Below are 18,290 nucleotides of genomic sequence, written 5' to 3' on the forward strand. Positions count from 1 at the left end.
GCAACAGCTCCGAAGTGCACAACGGCAGTGTGGCTTTCACACTGTCAGCATGGGATTTATGGCAGCGAATCACAAGACCCACTGCCATAGGCCCTTGATATGACTGGGCTGCTAAACCCTATCATATCCTAGCTGGTTAAATAAAAATGCTGGCCTTGGTGCAGTGCCTCAAACTATCATCCTGTGCAAGAAGCAAGGACAGCACCTTAATTTCCTTCCTGCATTAAAATTGCAGGTATGCAATCAGCTGTGGAGCTAAGGCCACTTTTGAGATTCTTAGTGCTAAATGATGGGAGCGGCAGTAGAGAGTCCATGAGAGTTTAACAGTGTGATTAAAGAGCAGACACGTCAGTGTTCTTGGATCGCCCAAGGAATGTACATCACACACACGCTGCCGGAGTCACTAGAAAGATTTACCCTCTCCTTTGTCCCTTGGGTGTTGTGTTCAGCTGTACTGCCATTCTTTCTCACTTAAAACAATAAGCATTTCAAAGGCTTTGTTGATGGTGTTTCCCATCTTAGCAAAGTCTTTTGCTTTCCAACATCCTTGGTCCCCACTGAGCAATATGAGAGCCAGTATCTCTCCGCATCCGATGGGTAACAGTGCCAGGGGCTGTACTCATAATTTTTAATTGCTTCCCTGCTGCTGCAGGAGCATTTGAGACTGTTGTCTAGATAATTTTGTAAAACAGATTAATAACATTAACTTGGGGCAACTTCAAAAACTATCGATTTGGTTTAATGCCATCTTCCTCCTGCAGAATGGGTCTGCATTTGAGCGAAAAGATGAGGCTCGTTTTAGATCAGATTTCATCCAGCTGCCTTGTCTATCCAATTTGCTAATGATAGAGCAATTAGAGCCCTATCCTACCCAACTTCAAAGTGCCAGTGCAGCTGCAATGCAGTCCCTAGCCGAGTGAACAAATGCTCCCTCACCTTGTGGAGGCCTCCATAACTACCTTCCCACCACAGGATGCAGTCTACACCCCATTTGCAGGGCTACAAAGTTGGATAGGATTTGGCTCTCTCTCTCTCTCTCTCTCTCTCTCTCTCTCTCTCTCTGTATGTGTGTTTGTGTGATTGACGGACTGCTAGAGGAGTGATCTTGCAGTGATAAAGAAATAAAAACACATAGCACTGCTTTCTGCATTTCTAATTTTTGTTAAAAAAAAAAAAGTAAAAAGATCTGCAAAAAAATAAAGAATGGACTGGACTGGGGGGGGGGTTCTATGTGTAATGACAGTGGCTGCATTTGCTGACTCTATACCACCTATATCACCTACCTAGTATACTTTTAAAGCTATTATAATTTATAATTGTAATTTATTTTTTTAAAAATGTGCCCTTGGCATAAAAACACTTAACAATGCTTTTTGCACATTTCCCCTTTGGGGAAAAAACAAAATCAGTGGAAAAAATAAAAACATTTAGGAACACCCCTACTGATTGATTTAAATTTATCTTGCCTTCCTTCAAGGTTCAAGGTGGCTAAACTCACACAAGATCAATATGATTTTAAAATACAAAACAGGTAAGTGAAGAGCTTCACAGTGAAAAAAGTGCTCTGAATAAACACATTTTCAGTCAGTGATGGCATGGCACACTACCAAAAAGGGAGACCCCAGAACCTCCTATAGCAGGGCATTCTACCTGTGGGGCAGCACTGCAGTCACTGCCAAGCTTACCTTCATGAATGGCACACAAAGTCCTCCCCAGGATGGCCACAGAAGGAAGGTGCTCCTTTAGCTATCTCAGTCCTAAGTCAGTCTGAGTTATTTTCAAGGGCAGGTACACATACAGCTCACTAGAGCAATCAAGTCTCAGTATAATAAGTGCACAGGTGACAGTTGCCAAGACAAGCTCATTTAGCAACAGCCAAGTTGGCACACCAGCCAGAGCTGGGCAAATGCACACTTGGCCACAGCTGACACCAGGACTTCCAATAAAACTGAATCCAGGAGCACTCCCAAACTGTAGTTGTGATCCTTCACAAGGAGAGCAATCCCATTCAGAACTGGGTGACACTCCATCACCAAATCAGCAGATCTCCTGACCAACATATCTTTCAGCCCATCACAGACTACTGAGAAGAGTTTGGGACCTCAAGAGCTCCCCTAGGTTACAGTGACAAGAAGAACGAGAGCTGTGCATCATCTGGAGTCATTTTCCAAGTCCCAGAATGAGCTCTCCCATCTGTTTCATATAGATGTTGAATGACCCAAGAGACAAGACTGAATTCTGCGGAACACCATAAACCAAAAGTCCTGGTGCTGAGCAGGAGCCCCTAGCATCACCTTCTGAAGCATGCCCTTCAGGAAGGACCAGAGTCGTGGTAAAACCATGCCCCAAGCCCTATCTTTCTTAGCTTGGCTAAGAACAGGACAGGCTGCAGTGAGAATGGAAGTGCAGAAGTGAGAAGCACAAAGACAGGCCAAATTCAAGCACAGGGTGAGTCAGGAAGGCAGCCAGAAGCAATTGCCATAGTCTGAGGTTGACTACCAATGGGCAGCCCAATCCAATGCTTCCCGACTCCCAAGGCTACAGCGGCAGCACAATAGCTTACACTCCCTTACCCCATGTAAGACCTGGGAAGCCCCAATGGGTTTCCTCAGACCTGCACCCACCACTGAGTAGGCGCAGAATTGAGGAGATCTGTGTCAGGTCTCCCAGGCCAGGAGGGGGGATCAGGATATGGTGGTGGAGGCTGTCAGCCTCTCCATGCCCTACCACCCACCCTGGAATGCCCACCCCCAACTGACTTACCATTCTACCACTTGGCACTTGCCTGGAGCTGCAGGCGGCGTTCAACCAGCTTCCGCCCAGTGCTGGTTCAGCATGGGCTTGTGCTGAGCCGGGCCAGGCTGGCCCAATAGTAAATGTTGCGGGCATGCCTTACAGTACGTTTGCAACACTGAGCACTGGCCCTGGGTCATTACAGGCACGGATAGGGTACGATCAGGCCCAGAGTCAGTCAAACAGAGGGCCTGAGGTGTGAAAGTCTGATGAGTTGCCCAGAATGTTGTAGAACCTAGGGACCAGCCGGCCACATTCAGGCTGGGATCAGCTGACTGTCTCCAGTCCGGCATTACGCCCTAGAGGGCACCCTCGCTCCATAGTGTTTACTTGGTCTGGCTTGCTGAAGGGCTAGAATGTGAGTGGCACAGGAGGGAAGGCAGTAGAGTCTGGCTGGTGCAAGACCTGGCTGAGACACATGCAGGAACACAGATAGTGTCCTACACTGTCCTAGCATCCCCAGAAGGATACCATAATTCATGGTGACAAAAACTATTGAGAGATTCAACAGAAGCAGAACAAGAAAGCTCTCCCCAACTCCCAGAATAGATCATCCACTAGAATGACTTACACCACAATGCATGTTCATGTTCACTCAGGAGTAAGCCCCATTCTTCTCTATGGGGCTTACTCCCAGTAGGTGTGAACAGGACTGCAGTCTTGGGTTGTCAGTTTCACAGAGGAATTTCAGGATACATAGTATACTGTATACATTGTGACCTTGCATAGACCAGGATTATATAGTCCTAGATTCCTTTTGCAATTCAGCCATGAAGTTGGCTGGACAGCCTTGAGCTAGTCACCTTTTTCTGTCCAACTGTAACTCCATAGGGTTGTTGTGAGGCTAAAATGGGGGTAGAGAATCTTAAAAGCCTTCTTGAGCTTCTTGAAGCTCAAAAATGAACTAATAATGTACTAATAAAACAAATGAAACAAGACTAGATAGCTATTTGGAAAGGATTAGACAAATCCAGAAGAGCTTTCCCTATGAACAGAATATACTATTGGGCACCAAATTCAGGTTTCTCAGACTCTCAGCTTTCAATTTTTTTTTTTTTAAAGCAAGCTTCTAGCCCTCATGGCTACGCAGATATACTTGCTGGTATATACCAGATATATCGGGTATATGGAATTGAAATTAAATACCATCCTTCTCATCTGAAAAGTAAAAGTTTAATTTTTTCCTTCCTTAATTCTATACTAATCTATCTAATTCCCTGTGACTGTGTAGGTTTTTCAAGGATTACCTACAAAGGCTCTCCAATTACAGAATAATTAGCTAATCCCAAGGTGTTTATTATTCTTGTCTCAAGTATGTGCAAGCAGTGTGATGTAAATAATGAGTAAGAAGGAGCAACTCCCAGCTCCATGCAGGGAATCTACCAGCTGAGCAGCCCAGCTGCTCGTATTACATGGGAGAATGAAAAGCATTTTATTCACTGAAATATTGATGCCTGTAAAGCAGGCAGTTGCTCAGATGGTTTTCAGTACAACTAAGAGTCTCAGCCCAAAGTCATTCCATTGTTTTCCAGTAAGTGGCCTGAGACACTCTCCAATAGCAAACACACTCTCTGTGAACGCATATTGAATTATTCTTGTACAAGGAAGTGTTGCTACAGGGCCAGATCCGATTATTATAGTTCATCCATCATCATGAGCAGCTCTTGCAAAATTAAGGAAGTCATGAACCCATTTGGAGCAGAGGCAAATTGCCCAAGTCTTTGTGATTTCTGAAAGACTGATTTAGGGCCCAGTCCTATACTCTCCCAGCGCTGGTACTGGGTGCTGTAAATGTTCCATAAGCACATTTATGGCACCGGGAGTGCAAGGAGCGCTGGTGCTGGGCCTATGCCAGTCAGCGCTAGACCCAACCCTGGGAGGCCAACACCAGGGGAGCCCCTGTGGTAAGGTGCACTGCCGGGTGGTGGTGTGGGTTTCTGGGTGGGAGAAGAGGCATTCCGGGGCAGAGGAGGGTAGTGCAGGGCAGGAGAGGAACTGGGATGGGAGGGGGATGTGACTGGCTGAGCTCTGCTCCATCAGATCCTATGCTCCATATCAGACTGAAAAGCCCGACATGGAGCTCCTCCAGTCTGCACTGGCAAAATAGCCAGCGCAGAATGGAGGAGACCCACATGCCCAATCACGTCTGATCTCGGAAGCTAAGCAGGGTCAGGCCTGGTTAGTACTTGGATGGGAGACCGCCTGGGAATACCAGGTGCTGTAGGCTTATACCATAGTCTTTCGAGACTGAAGGTTGCCTACCATTACGGCCCCTGAGCCCTTACTTGGGGGAAGGGGACAAAAATCTCCTTTCCCCTAGGAGGCCTCTGGCAGCCTTGACTGTGCCGCTGGATACAGCAGTAGCCATTTTGGCACCACTGCACCTGGGAGAGCTACCGGGGATAGGATTGGGCTGCCTGTGACCCAGCCCAGAAAGTATTTTAAGCACAGAATCCTGCCTATTGCCATCACTGGCAGAGCCTGCTATGCCTCCTAGAGCAGGTAAACCACTGGGATAGACAGGGGGTGGGCAGAAATGGGAGGGGCTGGGCAGATTGGGCCAGTCTAGTGAGCTGATTTACTGATATCCTGACCACCATTTCACACTCAACATGCCCTTTTGGGTCTACTGCCTCCAATCCTCAGCTACAATATGCCGATAACCACACTTACTTGCATGGTTTACCCCGTAATCCCGTAATCCGTTAATCCAGTAATACCCCGTAATCCCGTAATCCGTAATCCATTACGGGATACAAGCCATGATGTGTATGCGCAACCTCCTGATTTTAGAAATGGGTTATGTCAGAATGCCAGATGCAAGGGAGGGCACCAGAATGAGGTCTCTTGTTATCTGGTGTGCTCCCTGGGGCATTTGGTGGGCCGCTGTGAGATACAGGAAGCTGGACTAGATGGGCCTATGGCCTGATCCAGTGGGGCTGTTCTTATGTTCTTATGGCTGTTATAAAGAATATGTCCAGATCATGCATCTGAAGTACCTGGCATACTCAGAAAGTGCTATACAGCTGCAAAGTATTATACACACACATTGAAATGGCAAACATTTTATCCTGGAAGACCACCTTTTTCCTAACAGAGGCTTTTTTGCCTTTAGAGGCTACCTGGTATGCAGAAATACAGCCGATCTGTCATTTTTTGCCAGGGAGCTGCAGTAGTGAGGAAAGCCCTGCCTCTTGGCTTCCTGCCAACCATGAAGCTATCAAAAGCCTTGCAAACCCTCTTCATGAAAAAGCTGGCACTGGGAGACAGCCCATTTTCGGGGGAGCTTGATTCTGCAGCCTTATTAGGATGTGATCCTGTTGCAAGTTCCACTGACAGTGCAGTAATGGGGCAAGTTGATGACCTAGAAGCCAGTAAGAAGCTTAAAATCGTCACACAGATTTGTGGGCTTGTGGGGGCCATTAACCCAGAGCTAATCAGCTCACTTTGCTCAATCCTTTCAGTACCATTCTAGGCTTAGTTCTGGAAATCACTGAAACTCACATATCGTCCCCGGGTCAGCTACTGCACTGAAACTCCCTGTCTGTAACCAGGATCACCAAGGTTACTGCTGTCTAAGATCAGTCATTTACGGCTCTCCAAACAAATACTTCTCACCAGAGAGTTAAGCAAAATACAGGATTTGCAGCAGCTGACGTGAGTTTCATTAATAATTGCACTTGGAGCCATTTGTTGGCTGCTTGGAATCCCACAGACTTGGGCACTTTCATGATGCTCCTGGGGAATGTGAATTCTTACAGGGCTGACCCGAGATCTGAGGCCTTCCGCTAAATGCAGCTTCTCTCTTACTTGATGATGCTCTGTTCCCTCCACTCCCTAGATCAGCGATTTTCAACCTTTTTCATCTCATGGCACACTGACAAGACACTAAAATGGTCAAGGCACACCATCAGTTTTTTCACCACTGACAAGGCGCACTGTGCTGTCAATGGGGGGCTCACATCCCCCAATGGCCCTATTAATAAATGACCCTCTCCCAAATTCCTGTGGCACACCTGGGGACCATTCGTGGCACACCAGTGTGCCATGGCACAGTGGTTGAAAATGGCTGCCCTAGATTGATGGCACAGAAGAGAAAGTGAGTAAGAATGACAGTGTCACTAGGGTTTACGTCACCCAGGGCGGGAGGCCAGCGTGTCACCCCTATGATGGACCTCCTTCCATGCAGAGGGTGGGGCAATGCCCTGGGCAGTGGATGTGGTGATGCACCATTGCCCATTTCTGCTAGTTGTTTGGACATAACTTTTGATAGACTAGAGATATTTCAATGCAGTTTGTTTCATTGCATTTGCATGAAATTATGCATTGATTGATATATAACATGATGGGATTATGCAAAAATGCCAAGTTTTTAAAAATTTGGGCCAGTAGTGGTCTAACCCCCCCTTGCATGTCACCTGGTTGCAGTCCACACACCCCTGCACCCACCTAGTGATGCCAATGGGTAAGAGTGTAACCCACAATTCCCCTCCACTCCATCTCTTCCAGCCCCCTTTCCTTTTCCAATTCAGGGAGTGGAAGGGTAAAGAGGGCAGAGAGAGTTGGGTGCTCCTCTGTCAATCTGCTGATTGAAGCAGTTTTTCCTTTGGCCTCGTAGAGGGGCTGGCTGGGGATTCTTGTCTCAGGGGAGAAAGGATTCCCCTCCCTTTAAAGGAGGGTCAAGGGAACACAGCCCTTTCACAGCAGTGGTTCAGTGGAGAGGAGGTCCAGTCCAGCAGTATAATTTCTCTCATTTGCATTTTCCTTGGCAACTTTAAGGCAGTGGCATTACTAGTGCATTTTCCCCCAGGGCAGGTGTGGCTGGCAGAAGTGGGCCCAGGTCTGCTGGCATCTGGCGTACAGGTGTGAAGTGTAGCACCTAGAAGTAGTTCAGTGGTGACATTATAATGTCAGCATATCATCATTCTACCACCAGTCAATTGCTTCTGGGGGCACAATTTGCAGCCAGTTAGATGCAAGGGTGGGTACGAGGGGCCTTTTGCCGATAAAAGCTGCATGAAGCTCCACTTGGTGTTCCCCACCCCCTTCTATGATGCCACTGGTTCAGGGTTGCTTCCTCTCCTGTCAATTGCACCCCTCAAGCTATGCCACTGCTTGGTGCACTCAGAACTGAGGCATTAAAAGCATGCCTCTATTTTCATGTATGGCATACAGTACTGGCGTGAAGCAGGGCTGTGTTCTTGCACCAAACTTGTTTGGGATTTGCTTCGCTGTCCTGCTGAAGCAGGCCTTTGGAACCACAACAGAAGGCATCTATCTCCAGACCAGATCAGACAGAAAGCTCTTCAACCTCTCCAGACTGAGAGCAAAGTCCAAAGTCCAGCTGAAATGTCTGTGTAACTTCCTCTTTGCCGACGATGCAACTGTCACTACCCACTCTGCCGAAGATCTCCAGCAGCTCATGGATCGTTTTAGCAAGGCATGCCAAGATTTTGGACTGACAATCAGCCTGAAGAAAACACAGGTCATGGTTCAGGATGTGGACTCACCTCCCTGCATTACAATCTCTGCGCATGAACTGGAGGTTGTCCATGACTTTGTGTACCTTGGCTCAATGATCTCCGACACTCTTTCTCTCGATACCGAACTAAACAAACGCATCGGTAAAGCAGCTACCACGTTTTCCAGACTCACAAAGAGAGTCTGGTCCAACAAGAAGCTGATGGAACATACCAAGATCCAGGTCTACAAAGCTTGCGTCCTGAGTACACTTCTGTACTGCAGCGAGTCATTGACTCTTCGCTCACAACAGGAGAGGAAACTGAGCGCTTTCCACATGCGCTGGCTCCGACGCATTCTCGGCATCACCTGGCAGGACAAAGTTCCTAACAACACAGTCCTGGAACGTGCTGGAATCCCTAGCATGTATGCACTGCTGAAACAGAGATGCCTGCGTTGGCTCGGTCATGTTGTGAGAATGGATGATGGCCGGATCCCAAAGGATCTCCTCTATGGAGAACTAGTGCAAGGAAAGCGCCCTACAGGTAGACCACAGCTGTGATACAAGGACATCTGCAAGAGGGATCTGAAGGCCTTAGGAGTGGACCTCAACAAGTGGGAAACCCTGGCCTCTGAGTGGCCCGCTTGGAGGCAGGCTGTGCAGCATGGCCTTTCCCAGTTTGAAGAGACACTTGGCCAACAGTCTGAGGCTAAGAGGCAAAGAAGGAAGGCCCATAGCCAGGGAGACAGACCAGGGACAGACTGCACTTGCTCCCGTTGTGGAAGGGATTGTCACTCCCGAATTGGCCTTTTCAGCCACACTAGACGATGTTCCAAAACCACCTTTCAGAGCGCGATACCATAGTCTCTCGAGACTGAAGGTTGCCAACAGTCAACAGTACTGGAAAGTACTGCAGTTCCAATTTAACAGGCAGAACTCTACAGGTTTTAGATTTTATTTGTTTGGGGTGTTTATTTTCTCTTTACATTTTAATGTTACTTTTTGCCGTGAAGCCCCAAAGCAGAGTGCAGCGTACAGCCAATACAATAAAACGATTAAAAAACTCAATAAAACAATCACCAAATGAAATCACAGACAGGGAAAAAAGCAATTAAAAAAAACCTCAGCAGCCTGAAACACCCCAAATGCGCAGTGAAACAAGATACCACTAGATACCAGCAAAGCAGAAGGGGTAATAAAAATGTGCGTCACACATTTCAGGAGAGGAAATTTCAGAGTCTGGGTGCATCCATGTGCTCATCGATTCGGCCTCTGCAGATGTCAGTATGTGCAGCAGGACTCTTCACATGAGTATAGCTAAATGGACAGCTGGGTTGTCACTTCTGAATTCTCCAACACCATGCAGTGAGTGACACTAAGGACTAAATCAAACCTTACTGGAAACCTGTGATGTCACTAAGAGGGTGTGGGGGGGAGGATCACACCAGATGACATCCTTGGGGGGGGGGCTGACACCACTACTGGCCAAAATTTTAGAAACCTTTTGGAAAATTTGTATTTATGAATAATACCATCATCTTATATATCACTGGAAAGGTAATTTTATGCAGAATGTAATGAAACAAATCATGCTGAACATTTCATCTTTTACTGTTTAAGGGAGAGGTCTAGAAATTAATCCCCAGGCCTCCAATGCATGATTCCCCTAACGCAGTATTTCTCAAACTGTGGTTGGGACCCACTAGGTGGGTCCTGAGCCAATTTCAGGTGGGTCTTCATTCATGTCATTGTGTATTTTATATTTAATATATTAGACTTATTATTATTATTTTATTATTAACAGTATTTATATACTGCTTTTCAACTAAAAGTTCACAAAGCGGTTTACAGAGAAAAATCAAATAACTAATGGCTCCCTGTCCCAAAAGGGCTCACAATCTAAAATCTAAAACTTGATGCCACCAAGGTATGCGACTGCATTTGGGGAAATGTAACAGACCTGTACTTTTAACAGGCTGCTATGTATATGCTTTTAACAATGATTGTCAGTGGGGCTTACTCCAAGGTATGGATAGGATTGCAGACTTTTGGATGTTTGCAGAATTTTTAAAAATCAGATCAGTAACCACTTCGGAGGGTTAGGAGCATTCTTTATTTTAAATAAAATTTTTAACTTACACTTATTGAAAACTTTTTATTTACTTAATTGATTGATTTGATTTTGCTGTATGGGGGTTGTTAAAAAGTTTCCTGCTGATGTCACTTATAGCCATGACATCACTTCCAGGTTAATGACATCATTTCTGACTGGTTCTGACAGATTGTCATTCTAAAAAGTGGATCCTGGTGCTAGAGTACCACAGCCTTAAGCAATCTTTCAAGGACTCTGAGAAGATCCCTACTTTCCTTTTCCATCTCAGAGGCTTGAGACCTCAGTAAGTAATCCTCACTTGGGGCCCAAAGCGGGTCAGCCAGAGGGAAGGGGAAATTTTTTTCCCTTCCGGGTAAGGAGCCCTTGCCCCTATGGGTCTCCTCAGACTTGTGCCACCTTCTGAGGCGGCGCAAGTTCAAGGAGAGCAGAGCGGCTTGGAGCATAATTGCAGAATCCCAGCCCCACCTCCTGCTCCCCGCCCACCTGCCCCTGGGGCCACCTTTACCCTGCCCAGGAACACCTCCTTCCTGCCTCCTCCCCGCCTCCTTCCTGCCCACCCCAAAGCCTTGCGTAGACCCAGCTGGGCCAACACAAGGCTCACCGCACAAGCCAGCACGAAGGCTGGATTCAGCCTCCGTGCACCGGTGCACCTAAGTGCACCGGCATGGCTTACTCCTGAGGAGGCACAAACGTGCTTTATGGCACATTTGTGACCCACCAGGGGTGGTGCAAGGGACTTGCACCGGCCCAAGTCCTCCTCTGGATTGCGCCCATTGTGTCACATAACATCACTTCCGGGTTCTTCCCAGCGGAGGGGTGTTTTCTGCAGTGTCTTCGTGCCCCCTGCTCCTTCTCCTGTGGACGCTCTCCTTCAATGTCTCAATTTCTCCTCATTTAATGTCAGTCCATTGAGTGTTGCCATGAGCCACTGCACTCAGGCCCTGTACACAGAATCAACCTCCCTCATACACACATTACATGTGTCTAAGAGAATGCCTTAAGAAAACACAGGTCATGGTTCAGGATGTGGACTCACCTCCCTGCATTACAATCTCTGCGCATGAACTGGAGGTTGTCCATGACTTTGTGTGCCTTGGCTCAACAATCTCCGACACTCTTTCTCTCGATACCGAGCTAAACAAACGCATCGGTAAAGCAGCTACCACGTTTTCCAGACTCACAAAGAGAGTCTGGTCCAACAAGAAGCTGACAGAACATACCAAGATCCAGGTCTACAGAGCTTGCGTCCTGAGTACACTTCTGTACTGCAGCGAGTCATGGACTCTTCGCTCACAACAGGAGAGGAAACTGAACGCATTCCACATGCGTTGCCTCCGACACATCCTCGGCATCACCTGGCAGGACAAAGTTCCAAACAACACAGTCCTGGAACGAGCTGGAATCCCTAGATGTATGCACTGCTGAAACAGAGACGCCTGCGTTGGCTTGGTCATGTTGTGAGAATGGATGATGGCCAGATCCCAAAGGATCTCCTCTATGGAGAACTCGTGCAAGGAAAGCGCCCTACAGGTAGACCACAGCTGCAATACAAGGACATCTGCAAGAGGGATCTGAAGGCCTTAGGAGTGGACCTCAACAGGTGGGAAACCCTGGCCTCTGAGCGGCCCGCTTGGAGGCAGGCTGTGCAGCATGGCCTTTCCCAGTTTGAAGAGACACTTGGCCAACAGACTGAGGCAAAGAGGCAAAGAAAGAAGGCCCATAGCCAGGGAGACAGACCAGGGACACACTACACTTGTTCCCAGTGTGGAAGGGATTGTCACTCCCGAATCGGCCTTTTCAGCCACACTAGACGCTGTTCCAGAACCACCTTTCAGAGCGCGATACCATAGTCTTTTGAGACTGAAGGTTGCCAACATCAAGAGAATGCTCAGTAACCCTGCAAAGCATTCCTTTTTTTGCAAAAAATGACCTTACGGAGCACCCAGCAGGCCACAATATCTGGCCAGAGAGCTGGTCAGTCACAAGTTGAACAATCCTGACCTATAGCAAGTGGGCACTGAGAACAGACAGACTAAATAGCAGCAGCCAATTTATTTGGGTGACAGAATTCTGCTTTTAATGGCGAAGAATTATGTTTGATTTTTTTTCCCCTTGCAGGACTGTTTACATCAGTACTCCAAGTTTAAGTACAGTCTTAAAATAAGTCTTTATTTTGAAGTATAGTCTCCAAGGAAGTTAAAAAGCTTCTCAGTTTCTAGAAGGATAATACACTGAAACACCTGGAACAACCATTAAATCATTTAATTTTACATTTTTTGTCATCCAGGAAATCCAAAGGTCCTGTGTCTGTCCGAATAATCATCAGGGACTATTTCCTTAACTGTGATCAAATACTGTCCTCCTCCAGTACGACAACTTCATGTCTGAAGTCATGATTAAGAGCCTAACAAATATAATACTTAGTACTTAGTCAAGGAAATAACCAGGCAATTTCCTGCATTTGATGCCATTCTGGTTTATAAAAAGCGCTCGACCTCATATGTCCTGACGCTGGACACATCGATCCATCCGTCATGAAATGTCTGTCACAGGGGTGACATTTGGTTTTGTTTCTGTGTTTTCATCAGCCATAGAACAGCCTTATAGTGTCAAACAATGACAGCTAATCTCCTGCACTGCCAGGACTAGACCTTCTCCGCTTGTGAGCTGCAGCAACTCCCATTCTAAGCTTGCAGTACTGGGGAGACAAAAAAAAGTCTATCCATCTTTTGTGGGCCAGTTCCAGTTAGTGCAAGCGTGTGTCCCACTGGCCTCCCCGATCGTTTGAGCTGGTGGCTCTTAAACTGGAGGCTGGTGGCCAGAGATAGTGGCACACATCAAGCTGGCTGGGCATATATCCAGGGCTTCTGTCACTGATGGAATCCACACCTGCATCCATCCATACCCCACCTGCCCACTGCAATCGCTGCCATCCTCACTGTCATGTGGCTTAGGAGGCAACGGGGAGGAGAGCAGCTGCTGCAGTGATCTATCCTCGTTCCTGGCATTGCCAATTTAAAATTCCTGTACTAGCAATGTTAAAATGGGAAATACTCAGGAGACAAGATGGATTTCCGTAGCTGCTAATCAAATCTCAATCTCCCAGTAAGGCACAGGACACCTACCAGGAATGGGATGAAGAAATTAGCTGCTACCACTGCAGCAGTGGTTGGCAGCCTTCAGTCTCGAAAGACTATGGTATCAGCCTACAGCACCCAGTATTCCCAGGCAGTCTCCCATCCAAGTACTAACCAGGCCTGACCCTGCTTAGCTTCCAAGATCAGATGAGATTGGGCATGTGCAGGGTAACAGTCGCAGCAAAGAAGAGGAGAAAAGAGTTCTCCTTTCCTACCCTCTTCTGCCAGAACTGGACAGCCATGGTGGAGAAGAACTCGCCTTTACTCATCCCTGGATTCCTCTAGTAACTTGGAAAAAAATGTTACTTTTCAGAGTGCTACTTTATTAACAGTCTCTACCTTCCCCTCCCTCCCCGCACACATATGCAGTCTCGCTCACTTCCCTTTCTCTTTAGGATGGGAGTATTAATGTGAAATGAACCATTATTGCTCTTTCAAAAATCTAATGTGAGATAATGTCCATCCGCTTAGAAATGCCATTTTCCTTCCACCTGCCCTGGCCTAATATATTGCATTTTTCCCCTAATACTGCCACTGGGTAGGAAAATAGGCTGTACCATGCGGGGCTACAGCTGGAGGACATTGATCTGTTCCCCTCCGTTTAAAAATCTCCCTGTGAGTGGAAAACCAGAGAGAGAGAGAGAGAGAGAGAGAGAGAGAGAGAGAGAGAGAGAGAGAGAGAGAGAGAATGCTTCTCCTTAATGTGCTATTTTCTTTAACTATAATGATTTTTTTCCGAGATGATAGAAAAATGAAATACGTTACCCACAACCTACATGTGCTGTTGCTATCCTGCCACCTCATTCTGTTGCAAGCATAGATCAGGTCTTCTGTTCAGAGCAGAGGACATCCTGAGGGTTGAGGACGAAGCTGTAGTTTTTCCTCCTACACATAGCCTTTCCCTCTACTTTGAGCATGACAAGGACAAGGAGAATGGGTTGCTTGGGGCAAACTGAAGGGTAACCTTGATCACCTAACACAGGGGTGTCCAAACTTTTTAGCAGGAGGGCCACATCATCTCTCTCACACTGTGTCAGGGGCCAGGGAAAAAAAGAATTTACATTTCAAATTTGAATAAATTTACATAAATGAATATATTAGAGATGGAACTTATGTGAATGAATGAAGGTCTTGCCATTGTTCAAGGCCTATAAAAGGCGGTGCATAAAGCAAGGCTTTTCCTTCAATGCTGCTGCTGAATCACAAATGTGAAACAGCAAGCAGTGGAGGGAGACCTTGTCCCACAGCTCACATGAGGGGTTGAACAGTTGCCCTCATGCTGACAGCAGTTGTGTTGGGCCAGTGCAGGCTCCAGCAAGGGCCTGCAGTCTCATTGGTGACTGGGGGCTCCCTTGGGCCAAATTGGGAGTCCCCAAGGGCTGCAAATAGCCCCTGAGCCGGGGTTTGGGCACCCCTGACCTAGCAGCTAATCTCATGGATAGACCACACTTTGATGGAGGAATCCTAGGCAGTATCCAGACCTAGACATGAAGAGCATCAGCAAAGTTTCAACATCATGTGCCTCCAGACAATGTCTGGAGACCTTGCCTTACTCAGCTCCCTCATCTACACCCTTGGGACACAAGCACAAGCTTAACCCATTGTTCCTGTCATCATCGGCTGTGCAGTAGCAAACAGCTGCAACAGCAGAATCTGCAGCTCATAGGCTATTGATTTCCTTAATAGCTCACATTGCACTCTACCTTCTTCCCAAGAGTTGAGGTACCCAGGCTGAGCCCATTGCTGGTACAGCTGTGATGCAGTTCCAAACTGCATCTGCTCCTGCACCTATTTAATGCAACAGCTTAGCTCAGGGGATGGTGAATCATTCTCCCACAATGAAGCCTGAAAAAAAAAAATTGCACAGGATGACAAAGGCTCTGATGATGCAAACCTGCAAGCCATTTGGATCCCTTGCACCTTCTTTTCCTAGCAGCACCAGCCCACTGTATACATTCATTAATCCACTCCCACCCCCAGGCTTCCTGTGTTATGGCACAAAAACAAAAACAATCATTAATTTAATGACAGCAATTTACACTGGGCCTTCCATTTTACCCTGGGTGCTGCTATGCAAAATACTATGAGTATTTAAGCCATAAAAGAAAGAGAGGGCAAACGTATGGCAAATTCTAGAGATACTGTACTACTAGTAGCTAACGGTCTCTGGGCCGGTCTTATGGAGAGGCAGCACTGCTGGGTGCAGCGGGGTCAAAGCTGCTACTGCTGCATCCCCTTCCCCCAGGGAAAGCCCCAAGCCCCACAATGGGGCTTCTCAAGTTTGCATCAGCTATTTTTCCGGCACAGACTTGAGAGACTCCATGTCAGGCTGGAAGACTGACACAGAATTCAGGATCTGGAAAAGCAGAGCTCTGGCAGTCGTGCCCCCCCCCCCCAACACCAATTCCTTTAAGGAAGAAGGTAAGTGGGGATGATGAACAAGTAGGAAAACAGAGATGGGTAACAAAATCCATCTATCTGCTGAGTTGTTCTTCATTCATTTATTCCCCCCCCATTCATCCCCCCCCCCGACTGAGCTGCTGATAGAGGAAATATTTTTTGCTGAATAGGACTTACTTCTAAATAAACATTACAGAAAGATCTTGGCCACGGACTGCACTAAAAGATAATATAGTGCTATCATAAGTGGCACATGTAACTACCTTCTTAATTCCACTTCCTGATGACTGTGAAAGATCAGTGCCTCAGCAGCACTATAGGGCTTTAGAATGAAAGCAACTAGAGCAGTGTTTCTCAAACTGTGGGTCTGGACCCACTAGGTGGGTGGCGAGCCAATTTCAGGTGGGTCTCCATTCATTGTAATACAGTAGAACCTCCAAAGTTGACCACCTCACTATATTGACCACCTCCTTAAGTTGACCTGATTTTCACAGTATGGAGAGACACTACATATACACTATGGGAGACCAACTTCTCTATATTGACCACCTCTGTAAGTTGTATCTTGACCACTTCGACCATTGCACAGAGTATTAATTTACCCTCTATAAGTTGCCCACTGAACGTTTTTGCTACCATGCTATGTGACTGCATTTGGGAAAATGTTGCAGACCTGTGCTTTAATAAGCTACTATGTATATTCTTTTAACAATAATAGTAAATGGGACTTACTCCTGGGTAAGTGAGGGCAGGATAGTAAAAAAAAAAATTCTGCTTGATGATGTCACTTCCAATCATGACATCACTTCCAGTGGGTTCTGACAGATTCTCATTCTAAAAAGTGGGTCCCGGTGCTAAATGTGTGAGAGCCACTGAACTAGAGAGTTGATTCATATCTAATCATATTAAATTGTTCCATTTTGCCACAGGTTTGCAAGCAGCAGGGCAAAAATAACAAGTACTATAAACCCCGAACAAAGATGGTTCCTGGATCAGTGGATAATGGTACCGTTTAAGACAACTGTCTTTAACCATTTATACCTTGAACTTTTTCATAGTTGCCTTGGGCATTTGCCTGGACAAGGGAAAGGCAGGGTACAAATTTGATGATGATGATGATGATGATGATGATGATGATGATGATGATGATGATTTATATACCACTTTTCTACAAAAAAGTTCACAAAGCAGTTTACAGCCAGAACCAAATAATGAAAAGTCTCCCTGTCTCCAAAGTGCTCGCAATCTAAAAAGATGCAGAAGAACACCAGCAAACAACCACTAGAAAAGACAGTGTGCCGGGATGAAGAGGGACAATTACTCTCTTCCTGCTAGACATAAGAGGAGCACCACTTGAAAAATAGATAACAGGTAGGACTACACTCTGATACTTCCCTGAGCCAAAGAGCGCTCTGTCTTTGATTTGACCTTGTAGAGGGTTAGTTTATAGGTTGACATTCTCACATGTGCATTTCCTGGAGAGGCCAATTTCCTGGGGATGTCAGAGCATCACTCTGTGACACACTCTGAAGAGAGTTCAATGTTCTACCCTCCACAGCTCTCCTATGTACCTGCTGGAGCCCAGAAGTGCCTGCCAGGATGAATGCCTGTCACATGGGCAAAAGCATCTTCCAACGAGAGGAGCAATTATGTCTCGTAATTGCTGCTTACCGATTCAGAGCTACCCCACCTCAATTTGCAGCCACTTATCCTAAGTGGCACATGGATAACAGGACAAGCACAACCTAAAAGGCCTCATTAACATACTGAGGTTATATAAAACAAGATGCTGTCATGCTTAGAGGGTGAGAGCTTTTCCATCAGTTCAATATTCCACATTGTCCGCTATTAATTTTTTGCTTTTTCAAGCACACACAATGAGATATTGCGGGAAACCTTGAAGCACCATTTTCTGTATTCTGGGAAAAGTAGTGTTATCATTGAAGAAGAGAATCATTTCATGCTTAATACATTTGAGTGCATAATTACACTGAAATTAAAATTTTTAATGCAGTTTAAATCTCATCTTGCTCCTTTGGTTTCTGCATGGATTTTATTGCAGTGGTTCCAGTTCTTCTTGGCCGACAGATCCCAGATGGTGGTACTGGGGGGCTCCTGCTTGGCACTCTGGCCCTTGAGATGTGGGGTGCCACAGATGTGGGGTGCTATATTGTCCTTCATGTTGTTTAATATCTACATGAAACCACTGGGAGAGGTCATCCGGGGGTTTGGAGTTGGGTGCTATCAGTATGCGAATGACACCCAGCTCTATATCTCCTTTCCACCAGACTCCAGGGTGGCTGTCTCTGTCCTGGAGTGTTGCCTGGAGGCAGTTGGGATCTGGATGAGGACAAACAAGCTGAAATTAAATCCGGACAAGACAAAG

At 46.5% G+C, this 18,290-nt stretch overlaps 1 pseudogene; it reads right to left on the bottom strand.

Moving 5' to 3' along the window:
* Positions 1-13,570: 13,570 nt before the first annotated feature.
* LOC136642391 (5S ribosomal RNA) lies at positions 13,571-13,687 on the bottom strand (annotated as a pseudogene).
* Positions 13,688-18,290: the final 4,603 nt, after the last annotated feature.

This window comes from Tiliqua scincoides, chromosome 2 (genome assembly GCF_035046505.1).
Source record: "Tiliqua scincoides isolate rTilSci1 chromosome 2, rTilSci1.hap2, whole genome shotgun sequence".
Classification (NCBI taxonomy): domain Eukaryota; kingdom Metazoa; phylum Chordata; class Lepidosauria; order Squamata; family Scincidae; genus Tiliqua; species Tiliqua scincoides.